The 13,648-nt window shown below is 39.1% G+C and overlaps 1 protein-coding gene across 2 annotated transcripts in view; it reads left to right on the top strand.

Annotated features, from left to right (window-relative positions):
• SLC23A2 (solute carrier family 23 member 2) overlaps positions 1 to 13,648 on the top strand; it is a 114,594-nt gene that overhangs the window by 14,452 nt on the left and 86,494 nt on the right. For both annotated transcript variants that reach the window (XM_081033939.1, XM_081033937.1), the window contains exon 2: positions 5,756 to 5,879. The gene's annotated coding sequence lies outside the window, so the exon portion shown is untranslated. The remainder of the gene's footprint in view (positions 1 to 5,755; positions 5,880 to 13,648) is intronic.

The following is a 13,648-nucleotide window of genomic DNA, read 5'->3' as shown; positions in this document are numbered from 1 at the left end:
TAAATCAATTATTACTCCTTAGATCTTCCGGTAATTAGGAAGAGTACTTTCGTTGAATTAAATGTTTGTTATCCTATTTGTAATAATGGGATTAAATATATTAAGTGAAGGAAAGCCATTGTTAATTTTTAAAAAAATTATTGGGTAATATTGGGCAACAGTGTGTTTCTCCAGGGCCCATCAGCTCCAAGTTGTTGTCCTTCAGTCTCGTTGTGGAGGGCGCAGCTCAGCTCCAAGTCCAGTCGCTGTTTTCAGTCTTTAGTTGCAGGGGCCTCAGCCCTCCATCCCAAGCCGGAATTAAACCGGCAACCTTGCTGTTAAGAGCTCCTACTCCGGCCGGCCAGGTGGCTCTGGCGGTTAGAGCTCCATGCTCCTAACTCCGAGGGCTGCTAGTTCGATCCCCACGTGGGCCAGTGGGCTCTCAACCACAGGTTGCCAGTTCAATTCCTCGAGTCTTGCAAGGGATGGTGGGCTCAGCCCCCAGCAACTAAGATTGAACACGGTACCTTGAGCTGAGCTGCCTCCCGGATGGCTCAGTTGATTGGAGTGCATCCTCTCAACCACAAGGTTGCCGGTTCGACTCCCACAAGGATGATGGGCTGCGCCACCTGCAACTAACAACAGCAACTGGACCTGGAGCTGAGCTGCGCCCCCCACAACTAAGACTGAAAGGACAACAACTTGACTTGACAAAAGGGCCTGGAAGTACACACTGTTCCCCAATAAAGTCCTCTTAAAAAAAAAAAAAAAAAAGAACTTGAATTCAGCCGCCCCCTGCCTCCCTCCGTGGCTCAGTGGCAGCTTGTAGTGGAGGGCGCAACTCACTGGCCCATGTGGGAATTGAACCGGCAGCCCCGTTGTTCAGAGCTTGTGCTCTAACCAACTGAGCCATCTGTTCTCCCCATTGTTAATTGTTTTTGAAAGACAGTTGCAACTTAAGCATGTGGGCAAAATTATTTTTAGTGACTTGTTTTACATAAGTATTTATGAATTTTAAACTTTTTTTCTAATCACAAACATACCACATGTTCATTTTAGTAATGTGTAAAACAGAAAAGTATAAAGAAATAAGACATCACTTGCAGTCTGACACCCAGGGAGGCTCAGTCACTGTTAATATTTAGGTAAGCGTCTAGATTGCCTGGCTTGCCAAATAAGTATAGTTTTATATAAAAATGGAGATGTTCTACCTCCCCCCCACTTAGTAACAGATTATAACTACCGTGTTTCCCCGAAAATAAGACCTAGCTGGACCATCATGTCTAATGCATCTTTTGGAGCAAAAACTACTGGGTATAATATAATATAATATAATATAATATAACATAATATAATACGATACCGGGTCTTATATTAATTCTTGCTCCAAAAGACGCATTAGAGCTGATGGTCCGGCTAGGTCTTATTTTTGGGGAAACAGTATTTCCCCATGTCATCAGATAGTATATGATAGAATGATTTTGTAGTATTTCATCATAAAATATTTTACTGTTATATTTAGCCAGTCCTTAAATATTGTACATTTACTTGTACAACTAAAGTGAATATAATTATACTCATCTATTTTCTTAGAGTAATGATTTTATTGGATATGTATTTTTTTTATTGGGGAATATATTGGGGAACAGTGTGTTTTTCCAGGACCCATCAGCTCCAAGTCAAGTCGTTGTTTTCAATCTAGTTGTGGAGGGCGCAGCTCACTGGCCTATGTGGGAATGAAACCAGCAACCTTGGTGTTATGAGCACTGAGCTCTAACCAACTGAGCCAACTGGCCGCCCTAGATATGTATTTTTAAAGGGACGGCTGTTAAACGTTTTTAAATTATTTTGACCAGAACCATCTAGCTGAAAATGATGGTGAATATTTCTCTGATCTTGAATTGGGAGGGACTTCAAAGCACAAAAGTGATAGAAGAAATTATGATTTGACTTAAGAGAGATTTTTAAAATCATTTATTTCAAATGGTATAAACAGAATGGAAAAAGTAGTCATTTGCTTTTTCTGTTGAAAGTGTTTGCAACACGACCAAGTGTTAATGTCCTTAATTTCCAAGGATAAGAAAATAAGAAAAAAACGAAACCTACTGAAAAAATGGACAAAAGGCACTTGCAGTTCATAAGAGAACTATAGACGCCTTGATCAAAGAAATCAAGATTGAAACCAGATGTCATTCTTTGCTTGTCAAATTTGCAGCAGTTAAAAAAAAGAGAAATCTAGGAATGGCAAGTGAGGTTGACGTACAGTTTTCTTCTCTTGGGTTTTCTTTGTTTGTCAGTTTTCCCAGAAGGAATTGGGAAGGTTTCCCATTTCTCACCAGGAATGTTAGGGAATAACTGGCCTGTGAATTTGTCTGAACCTGGCACCTTTTTAAAGCATAGTTCTTTGCTTTTGTAACTTTCTCTATTCATATGTTGCTTTTTGTTCAGGTTTTAAAAAAGAAATGCCCATTTCATCAAGATTTGCAGGTGCATACACGTGCTTCTTTTGCAAGTCCTTACGTCGACTCTACTCGACAGTACGTTGTGAGACTAAATTAGAAAACCAGTATATCTGGTATATATGTCAATATAAACAATAGGAACGAATAGATATATAAATGAACAAACCCTTGGAAAAAGTACGAACTAAATGTAAAAGCGTGATGAGTACATTGCATTTTGTGTTTGCCCTTGTTTTCGGAAGGTGTTCTTTGTGATATTCAGTCAGCAAGTATCATTTTAATTTTCATTGTAAAGGTTTTTTTTTTTTTTTTTTTTAAATCAGGAGTAGGTGTTTTGTCCGCCTTTTGGGCGTCTGCTGAATTGATATAATGATTTTCGCTGCTCAGAGTTTCTGGCCTGTGGGTGGTTTTCGCTCTGGGGTTACATCCTTCCTATTTCTGAAGTATTACCATCCCTTTTTAAGGAAATGGTAAAACACAAAGAAGACAATTCCATATTATTGCCCCCAGATTTCTTAGTGAATATTTATTCTCTATGCAATCAAATTCTGGGAACCACAGTATGTAGTACTTTTGCAAACTCCAATTAAACAACCAGAAGCACTGAACAGTTTCTTGTAAGTTGGGACTGGCCTTTCTGGGGGAAAGTCAGGTAGTGTGTCATTGTGCTCCTGTGACTGAGTGTCCTCTGACTTGCTGGGGGGGTGGGGGGGCTGGGCTTTTTGATCTCTGCTCTGTAGCCTTGTGTGCAAAGGGCAGGTTTTCATGTTTCCAGAGTGTGATGGAACGTCTGAAGGGGAGGGGTGCTCCGTTGGTGCTGTGACAGAAGTTCAAGGATGCTCACTGATAACTCAGGCTTGTTTTTGCTGTGTGACTCCAGCTTAACTCTTTTCTTAAAAATACACTTGTGTTTTTCCAGTATTAGAACTTCTGACCCAGTGCTGTGGTTTGATCTGCAGTAGTTGTTAAATGGAGTAGAAAGCCAGCCCTTCCAGACACTTGATTTACCAATCAGCTTAAAAAAATACTTTCCAAAAATAAATCTTCATGGGGGTCTATGACTTTTTGTCCTTTCAGATTTTTTTTCTTTTAATGATTTGTAGCTAAAATGACATTTTGTTAATTTGCAGCTTTGCTGTTATGGAATCTTTGTTTTTCTTTTTAAAAATAAAATTAATGTTTTTGGCTCTTTAAAGGATTTACAAAAAAAGCATATGCATAGTAGAAAGTAGTTCTAACTTGGCAAGATTGTATAAAGCAGATTTCGAAAGCCACACCACCCGTGATGCCCTCTGCACTTCAAGGCAGATTGATGTTTATCCTTTCTAGCCCTTTCCTGGGTCCACAAATAAGTACTATATAATTATACCTTTAATGAAAGTGGGATTATACTATACGTGTTGTGCAACTTGTTTTTTTGAAAGAATAATATATATGATTAGATTTTATTTAACTGAAAATAAGCTGTTCTTTTGTTCCTTTTTTTTTTCACGTTCTTACCATTATTCCTCCTCTTGACTAATCTTCACTGATGCATATTGCCTTTGTACCTCCCTCTGACTGTAAATTTTTAATAAACAGCTTAAAATAGATTGATGTTATAAAGATTTTGTTTTGGGAATTATCTTTTTTATTTTTTTATTTTTTGCCTTGCATGAAAAACAGGTTTTAGGAAGAAACATAATTTCTCCATTCATATTCTAATTACTTAAAATGAGTAGTAATCTTTTTTCGTCCCAAACAGCAAAACACCAATGTTTAGTTTGTGAAATTAAAAGAATACACTGGATGCTTGTTGAAGGCTGGACTGGTACAAGTCTGATGGCATTTGCGTATTTACCTACCCCCCAGGCCATTGCTGAATGGTGATGCAAGTAACTTGCCCAGAACAAATAGCAGAATAGAAAGATTCACTGCATAAGTATTTTCTAATGAGAAACATGTTGGTGTTTGGCTAAATTGTTATCACCTTGTGTGTTTTTCTTTATAATGGAGGGCCAGGCTCCCGACTGGTGCCAGGCTGGCTGTTGCAGAGACAGCCCCCGGAGTCACGCTCTGAGTTTCTGTTTTTTATTTTTTTAAATTGTGAAATGTAGGCATAGGTGCAAGAGTTTGTAAAACATGTTAATTGAATAAACAATAAAATGAACATATGTACTTCTTGATAACCCAGCTTACGCAGAGTATGACCCAGCTTTTTTGGAAGCACCCCCTGCCCCCAATGTATTAATACATTTTTAAGAGGCTTTAAAAGAAGGTGATTTTTGAGTAATTAAATCTTTGCTTTCTCCACAAATACAGTACCTTCAGTTTATCCTAGCAGTGGCATTGGAGGCAACGTAGTTCTAATTGAAGGCAGGACTCTGCTGTCATAGTCCTGATGGGCCCTGGCCCCTGTGCTGGCACACCTCTGCCAAGCCCCGGGACCTTGGCCAGGAGGCCTCACCACTCTGGGTTTTCTTACTGGTACAGGGTGAGCCCAGTGGCTCCCAAGGGTTGTGGTGAAGATAAAATTTAAAAAAAAAAAAAAAAAAGATTTTATTGGGGAAGGGGAACAGGACTTTATTGGGGAACAGTGTGTACTTCCAGGACATTTTTCCAAGTCAAGTTGTCCTTTCAGTTGTAGTTGTGGAGGGCGCGGCTCAGCTCCAGGTCCAGTTGCCGTTGTTAGTTGCAGGGGGCACAGCCCACCATCCCTTGTGGGAGTTGAACCAGCAACCTTGTGGTTGAGAGGATGCGCTCCAACCAACTGAGCCATCTGGGAGCTCAGCAGCAGCTCAGCTCAAGGTGCTGTGTTCAATCTTAGTTGCAGGGAGCGCTGCCCACCATCCCTGCGGGACTGGAGGAATTGAACTGGCAACCTTGTGGTTGAGAGCCCACTGGCCCACGCAGGAATCTAACCGGCAGCCTTCAGAGTTAGGAGCATGGACCTTTAACCGCCTGAGCCACTGGGCTGGCCCAACATTTTTTAAAATGAAGACTCTGTGCTGAGGAATATGAAATTTAAAAATTGTCAAGGAAGAAACTCCAACTGAGTGCAAAATTGCTTTTTCTAGGTGTTCTAAAACGACCATCTTCCAAAATCTTTTGTCCAAATGGAGAGTTGATTTTTAAGGGGACCAGAGGTGCAGTCTGTGATCCTGCCCGGGGTAGGCTTGGACCTTGGAGATGTGCCTTAAGAGTGAGAAGTAATAGAACCAGTTCTAGGGTTGGGCATGGAGGAGTGAGAAGTGGATACAGTTCATGCGGCATGCCTCCTGCTGGGTTTATTATTCCTCTTTATTTCTACTTACCATTTGTTTCTCTCTCGCTAGGTCTTGACACGGCTAACTGGGACTGTCTGTGCGATTTCAAGCTTGGAGCTCAGCAGCACAAGGAAATGGAGTTCAGCGGTGTATAACGGAAAGCATATGGACAGGTCCACGTCCCTGCATTTAGGTGCGTCGGAAACACAGCCTTTCTCATTCTGCTGTGGTTTCACGATAGAGTTGTGCCAGCAGCTTGTAGCCTTGTAGTGTTCAAATTCATTTGTGCTTGACTTCACCCTTTGCACTTGTCAGCAACGGTCTAAATGCAATCCTGGGAATAATTGTTAGGGTAATGCTAATGATAAGGTAATGGACTTCTTTAGGCCACATTCCACACAGATTAAACCAGAAAATAAACAGGCACAGTCTTGCCACTCATACTAATTACAAGGTAGGAGGTAAATATTTTCATTTTTAATCAGCAAACACTTGAGTGTGTCCTGCTATTGTACCCCTAGTCAGGGTCACAGGTTTGAGCCCTGGGTGGAAAGAGATGTAAGACCTGTTCTCACTCTTTTGCAAGCATTCTGCAATTTAAGTAGTGAGACTAAGCACATAGGTATACATTACTAAGGTGCATTTCTCCCCCCGTCCCTTTCTTCCTACCTGCTCCCTCATCCCAAAGCTCAATGGACGTTTTGGTTATTTTAAATATTTTGCTGTTATAAACAATACTGCAGTGAACTTTCTTGTACATACTTCAGGGAGAATGCCCATAAGTAAATTCCTGGCAATAAAGTTATTGGACATAGTGCATAAGATTTTTCGGTTTTTAAATTTTGATATATATTGACAAATTGTCCTGTAGAGAAGCTGTAAGAATTTGCATTCCTACCGATAAACACTTTCTCAAACACTTTGTCTTGTCAAAACTAAATTTATTCAGCATAGTGGATGTAAAACGTTATGTCAATGGTATTTTTATTTATTTACTTTTAATTTACATATAGTAAAAGTCACCGTTTAGGTGTATAGCTATAAGAGCTTTTACAAATGCTTAGAGGGGATCATTCCTTTTAAAAAAATATTTACTTTCATTTTTTTTTCTATTTTTTAAAAATTTTTGTTGGGGAATATTGAGGAACAGTGTGTTTTTCCAGAACGTATCAGCTCCAAGTCAAGTCGTTTTTTTCCATCTAGTTGTGGAGGGTGCAGCTCACAGTGGCCCACGTGGGGATCGAACTGGAAACCTGGGTGTTATGAGCACTGCTCTAACCAATTGAGCCAACCGGCCACCCCAACTTTCATTCTCTAATGAAGTGTATGCTTGCTATTTAAAAAAAATAAATAGAGCTTGGGAAATTCCAAAGTTTAGGAAGAAGAAAATATTCTTGATCCTACCACCTAATGATACCCTGTGAATGTTTTTGTGTATTTCTTTCACTTTTTTGTTTTCTATGTGTAGCCTTTCTTTTCTCAAGCTATCATCATCAAATTCTATGTGTTATATTCTTAGAAGTAATATTTATTTATTAACGATGAGGGAGGTAATGAGGGGAAGACAGTTCTGTCTAGGGATACCCAAAAAATAAATGGTCTCCCAACTCTCAGAGTTTTAGGTACTACCGTTATATTTCAATTCACAAATCTCTTTGTTCTTTCACAGAGCTTCTCTCTCACATCTCTGGTGGCCTTTGGTGGGTGTGTGTCAAACATACATGCCAGGACCAGCTTAAATTCAACATGTTCACACCTTGGTCATTACTTGCCTCATTAAGCTCATTTCCCTACTTATTTCTGAAGGATACACCCTTGTTCTTTTCTTTTTCTGCTTTATTTAGTTTTATTTATTTTTTAAGTGTTTTTCCAGGACCCATCAGTTCCAAGTCAAGTAGTTGTTTCAATCTAGTTGTAGAGGGCGCAGCTCACAGTGGCCCACGTGGGGATCGAACCGGCAACCTTGTTAAGAGCACCAAGCTCTAACCAACTGAGCTAATCGGCCGCCCCACTCTTGTTCTTCTCTTAGAGGTCATCCTTGACACCAAGTCTTTGATTTTCTTTTTTTTTTTTTCTTTTGATGTTGCTCCCTTTGTCCATCCCCTTTTCTCTTTGTCACTTCCGTTGTCCAGTTGCCAAGATCCTTATACTTGGATTAAAACAGTAGCTTTCTGATCTTCCATCTTGATATTGTCCAGCAGTGGGCTCTTGGCTCTTTCTGTTCTCATTACTTGCCCAGAAACTCATGTTTCCTAAAGTCATGTTGTGTTTACATTGGACTTTTGAGGGTCCTTTGACTCTGTGACGGGTTTCTTACTCTACCTCCCATGGTGTGCTCTGGACTCCATGGTGGCATCCCACTCAGGATTCTCCATCCTTGGAGGCTGACCCTGGATCCCACTTCCCAAAAGTCATTTTTGACCATTTCAAGTCCTATTGGGTTCCTGTTTCTCTGAGCGGTCATGCACAGTTCGGTAATTGTTATGTTTCTGTAATTCACTAGTTGTCCCAGTCTGTCCATTTAGATGGTAAATTGCTTCATGTGTACTCCATTTCTACGTCAGCGCTCAGACTATTGTGGCTGTGCAGGAAACTGGCCGAACGATTGGTTTATTCCATTTTCTTTGACATTATCACTACAGATCCCCAAATATTAAGCTCTTACTAACCAGAAAAGAGAAGGCTTGCTAGTTAGTACCTTTTATCTTTGTTATCAGGAGTATACAGGTGATAGTTCACAGCCTGGGCACTCACAGCTTTGCCCAGTTCCTGGAACCTGCAGACTAGGTGCCTAGTTCTGATTCAGGCTCATTTTAGAAGTTGATCCACAGATGCAGAGGCACTTGGGTATAAACTGGACCAAAACCTTTAAGCAGTGAGGAGAAATTTCTGTTTTATTGGCAGCTGATTTCCGAGAGGCTGTCTTGTTATTCTTGTGTTTTTGGTTTATAGACTGCTGTTGACGTCAGTGTCCCACTTTCTCATTACTAAACATGTTATATAAAAATTCTGTGTTGTTTATAGTTGGATCAGTAGCAACAAGAGAATTAAATATTTACAGGAAAAATTGGGTAGTTTCAAAACCCTATGTAAACACTGATGATTACAGAGCTTATATAAGAAGGTAAAGAAGAGTTGTTGTGTAACGATTACTATGAAAGTAATTCCAAGCATATTAGAACAACTCTAGCCTTTTCAGTTGGATATGTTATAAAATCAACGTGTTAGTGTTGGATTAAGACCAGATGTTTATAAATTGTCTAAGTGACTTTCTGTTTGGTATGGTGAAATCTCATCGATAAATCTGTTCTATTCTTTCTGATGGTAATTCTTTTAAGTACAGGTATTACTTTTTGTAGGTTTGCCATACAGAACCAGAACCTGCAATTTAATACTTAAAAAAGCCCTTCTGGATTTGAGTAGTAGTTACCCTTGGATGGACCCTGTGTTTGATTTAGATTTCTCGTTGCTGGTTCCGAGCTTCCAGCAAAGAGCCTCAGCTCCCTTTATGACCTTTCAGCTTGTGCTTGTTGTTAGCATGTGGATTTCTGCTTTGGCCTTTCTCACATCTGGCTCCCTCCCGCCTTCTCCAAGTGCTGGGAGTGTGAGAAATTAGGTTGTGGCACCTGCTCCCCTCCATCAGAGTGCAGGCTGCAGAGCCAATTGTGTAGGAGAGTAAGACAGGGTTTGTTTGGACTAAGATATAGGGCCCTGTATGTCTGTTAGCGAACTCAAAGTATCAGAACACAGCCTTTGGAATGGGTCTGATCATGATGACTATGGTTGTGTACTCTGAAATAGAATTTACTTTTCTCTTTTCCTGGTATCCACTATTTTTAGACCAGCGCTGTCCAATACAATCATAATGGGAGTCACACATGTACTTTTTTAGTAGCTATATTAAATAAGGTAGAACGAAGCAGGTAAAATTAATTTTTAGTAATGTATTTTATAATCTAATGAATAAAAAAATCACTTCAAGTAATCAATATAAAATTATTAATGAGATATATTACTTTTTTCCCCATAGTAACTCTTTGAAGTCTGTGTATTTTTACACTTAGCACATCTCAATGGGACTGAGCCCGTTTCAAGTGCTCAATAGTTACGTGGGGCTGGTGGCTCAGCTCAAGGCCTGCATTTGCTTTATCTATGGCTGAGCAGTGTGTTTTCAGCTTGTAAGCTTTTGGATTTTGGGTATTCCATAATGTAAGTCACCTCCATTCATAGGTACTCATAGTTGAATGATGCTTCTATCAGTTTCCCTTTCTCATTTTTTTTTTCTGTCAAATTGAGGTTTCTCATTGCCTGGAAATGCTTCTGAACTAGTTCAACAAGTAAATCGATAGGCAGTATTTCTAGATGTTAATTCATTTATTCCCTGGCTTGAGAAGAAAAATTCTTCTTAACATATTTTACATGTGTATCTATATATGTATATACATACACATACATACTTTTTTTAAAGTAATTTTCTCTTTTACCCAAGAATCACAAATGTTTTGTAGCTTGTAATTGTCGACATGTTCAAGTTTATGGTCCAATGACTATTTCTCATTTCTGTTAAAATAAAGAATGGATGACCTAGGAAAATGTGAAGTACGGTGCCATTGTCAGATAAAAGTGGCCTTTGGAAGAGTTGAGAATAAAAGGATATAAGGAAACACAGGAAAACCAAGAATCCCTGAGCACAGGTTTGTATAACATTAAGAATGCCTATCTTCTGACCACACCTTTGGTATCCTTAATTACTCAGGTGTGGCAGCAAGTCCTCAGAAATAAGGGACTTAAACATCTAGTTACAGGGAAACGCTGACTCACCCTGCTGCTGTTTTGGGGCGCACATTGACTACATCAATATGGTATGTTTCTTCAGTGCCATATATTCTAGTTTGTCTTGCCTGCATATTTATTTCAGTATTGTCCTTAGGCAGTGACTCTTAAGGTTTAAAGATTAAAACGATAAGAACACATTGTAGAAAAATAAGAGCAAAAAGCCACTTACAATCCTATCATCTGGAGATGATCACCATTTTGGTGTTTTTCCTTCATTTTGTGTGTGTGTGTGTGTGTGTGTGTACACATACTATAATGGGATTATCGTGTGCTTTGTAACCTACCTTTTTCTCCATTTAGTGGTACACTAAGTACATTTTCATGTCAGTGAGTACTTCTATTACCAATTTTAATCCCCACAATATTCTCTTATAAGCATGTACCTACAATTTAGCCAACCAGTTTTCTGTTTTTAGACGTTAATCTAGTTTGGGATTATTCTAGGTACTACTTTAGTGAACATTCTCATAGTGAAAAATGTGAGCCTATTTTAATTATATTTTTTATAATAAATTCCTTAAAGGTAGAATTGTTGGGTCAAAGCCTATAATGTATTTTTTAGCTTTTGATTGATGTTGTTAAATGACCAATCATGCTCCCATTTATAGTATATACAAGTGCTGTCCTGCTAAAGGAATTTAAAATAAATTATTTGTAGTCTTATGATTTGTTGAGTGAATTATAGATGATGCATTTGAATTTTATTTAGGCCCTTGGATTTGTCACATTTTTTACAAGAGAGCTTATACATGATTATATTTCCATCACCAAGACAGTGAGAATCACATTAAAATAAAAAAGGAATCTTGACAATATTAAGAATTTTTACAGCCAGTCAGATTGCTTTTAAGTGTCTGTGGCTAAGGTGTCTTTAAGCCAGTATGCCAGAGACCCTGTCTTCCTGACCTGGTAGCTCACTGGTTATATTTTTAGGTATACCCTTCACTCTCTGAAATTTTATTTTTTGCTAGCCGAAACTTAGGTACCAAATAGATTCAGAAAAATGTGGACTCCTCACAAACCTACTGAACACATGTATGAACTCAAGAAGAGCATAAGTTTGAATAAAGGATACTTGGTATGAATTGTGGTTGTTGCTTTGGAGGGAACAGTGAAGGGAGGTGAGCAATTTGATTTGGATTTTGAGGGGTCTGGATAGGCTTGCTGAGGAATTGATAATTTAAACAGGGATCTGAAATATGAATACGAATTCTCCAGATATTATAGCATTCCAGGTAGAGAGACACAGTGTGCTGTGTTCTCCAGTCTTAATTCAGCCATGCCTATCATTTTTGAAGTCCACGCCCATCTGCGTTACCACTTTCTTTTTGTTTTTTTGCCATAATCTACCAACTTCTTGGCCATTCTTGATGTTTCTTGAGAATGTTGGTTCCTGGCTCACTACTGTTCTTTCTACTGTGTCGTTTAGCATTATCTCTAAATTGTTTGCTCTTCCAGTCTCCAAACTTCACTGTCGCTTTACCTGATCTTTTCTAGGGAATTTTACTTCCAGTTCATGTCAGCTCTTCTGGGCCTTGTCGTTTCCCAGATGACACTTTTGGAATCTTGAGCTTGGACAGTCTCCTCTCTGCACATACCCTGTCCTTCGTAGTTCTCATTTGTTCTCCTCCAGAGGTCCTTGTTCCTTGGGCATTTGGGTGTTTTTTTGACTTCCTCTTGCCTCCCTCTTCTTTTTTAACTCCAGTGGACTCCACAGGAAGTCATGTGCCTGCCATCTTAGCAGCATCTTGATTTCCTCTCTCTGAATTGACCCCATAACTTGCCAACTTTCCTCAGTGGCACAGTCCTACCGTTTAATTTTTCTGTTGTTTTCGTCAGTTGTATTCTGCTGGAGAGAAACTGGATATCAAGGTGACTTGCTCTGGTACACATTTACAGGTTCTGGGCTCAGCTAGAACATTGACTTTTTTTGTTTTTCTTTGTCATTCTGTTATGTCATTCTTTCCCCAATCTCATCGTCAGTCTTCTTTCTCTCCACCATGACCTCCATTTCTTAGTTCATTAAGAAAATAAGTCATCAGATAACTGCCTGCTCAACTTCCTGTCCTCCTACTCATCGAGGATTGAGAAACAGGTAACTATCTGTATACATCTCCACCCACTTTATGCCAGAGGATATGAGGCAATCACTACAGCTAATGTATGTGGAACTATTTTAAGAGATTCTAAATGTTTTCCTACCAGGGTTACAGGAGGACTGCTGACTGCTCCCTGTGGCATGGTTAGAACTTCTGATCTCCTGTTTATGGAGATAGGTTTGTGTGTTTAAATCGGCACATCCCCAGAGAGGGGCAGGTTAAATCACCTCCCAAGGTGGTGTTGCTCATTCATGGCACAGTCAGGGCTGGAATCTCTATCAGTAGCCTTTCCTTATCTTAAATAAAAATACTTGAAGTAGATTTTTTTTTTTCTGGGAGGAGGTGGGATTGGAAGTGATGATGATATCAAATGCATTTGTAGTTAAAAACGTAGATAATGGATGTGCATGGAACAAAATCTGAAAGGTAAATGAGGACTGACATGAAAAGTAAGTCTCCGCCCTCCTATCTTATCTCAGTCCTGCTTGCTGGAGGCAATCACTTTTACCAGGTCTTGTGTCTGTATTGTGTATCCTTCCAGAGATCGTCTTTGTTAAAAGTTTGTTTTTAAATGTTAAAATTCTTATGGAAAGAAAACGAAAGAAGGAACACTCATATACCACATAACCAGGTCTAATAAATCTTTGCTTTGGGATTTCTTTTAAAAAAGAAAATAAAACATTTTAGATAACCCTCTTTTTATTCTTTGCTAATCTCATTTCCCTCCCTCTCTCCCCCAGAGGTAAATTTGTGGTCCATGTTTTACTTTTGTATTACATGTTTATATGTCCATAAACTCATGTTTTTAAAGCATGACTGCATGCTTTAAAACCTTAAATAAAATATCCCGTGTGGTATGTGTTCCATAACCTGCTTGCTTATTCAGGAATGTATTTTCAACTCATGTTGACCCAAGTGGCTAGAGTTCATTTGTTTTAACTGCTGTTTTATTCTATTGTTTAAACATACCAGAACTTATTTCTATATTCTCCTATGGATGTGTTGGTTGTATACTGTTAAAAACAGA

Source organism: Rhinolophus hipposideros, assembly GCF_964194185.1.
Source record: "Rhinolophus hipposideros genome assembly, chromosome: 22".
Taxonomy (NCBI): Eukaryota; Metazoa; Chordata; class Mammalia; order Chiroptera; family Rhinolophidae; genus Rhinolophus; species Rhinolophus hipposideros.
The sequence above is the reverse complement of the archived record's forward strand: the minus strand, read 5'-3'. Positions and strand labels throughout refer to the sequence as shown.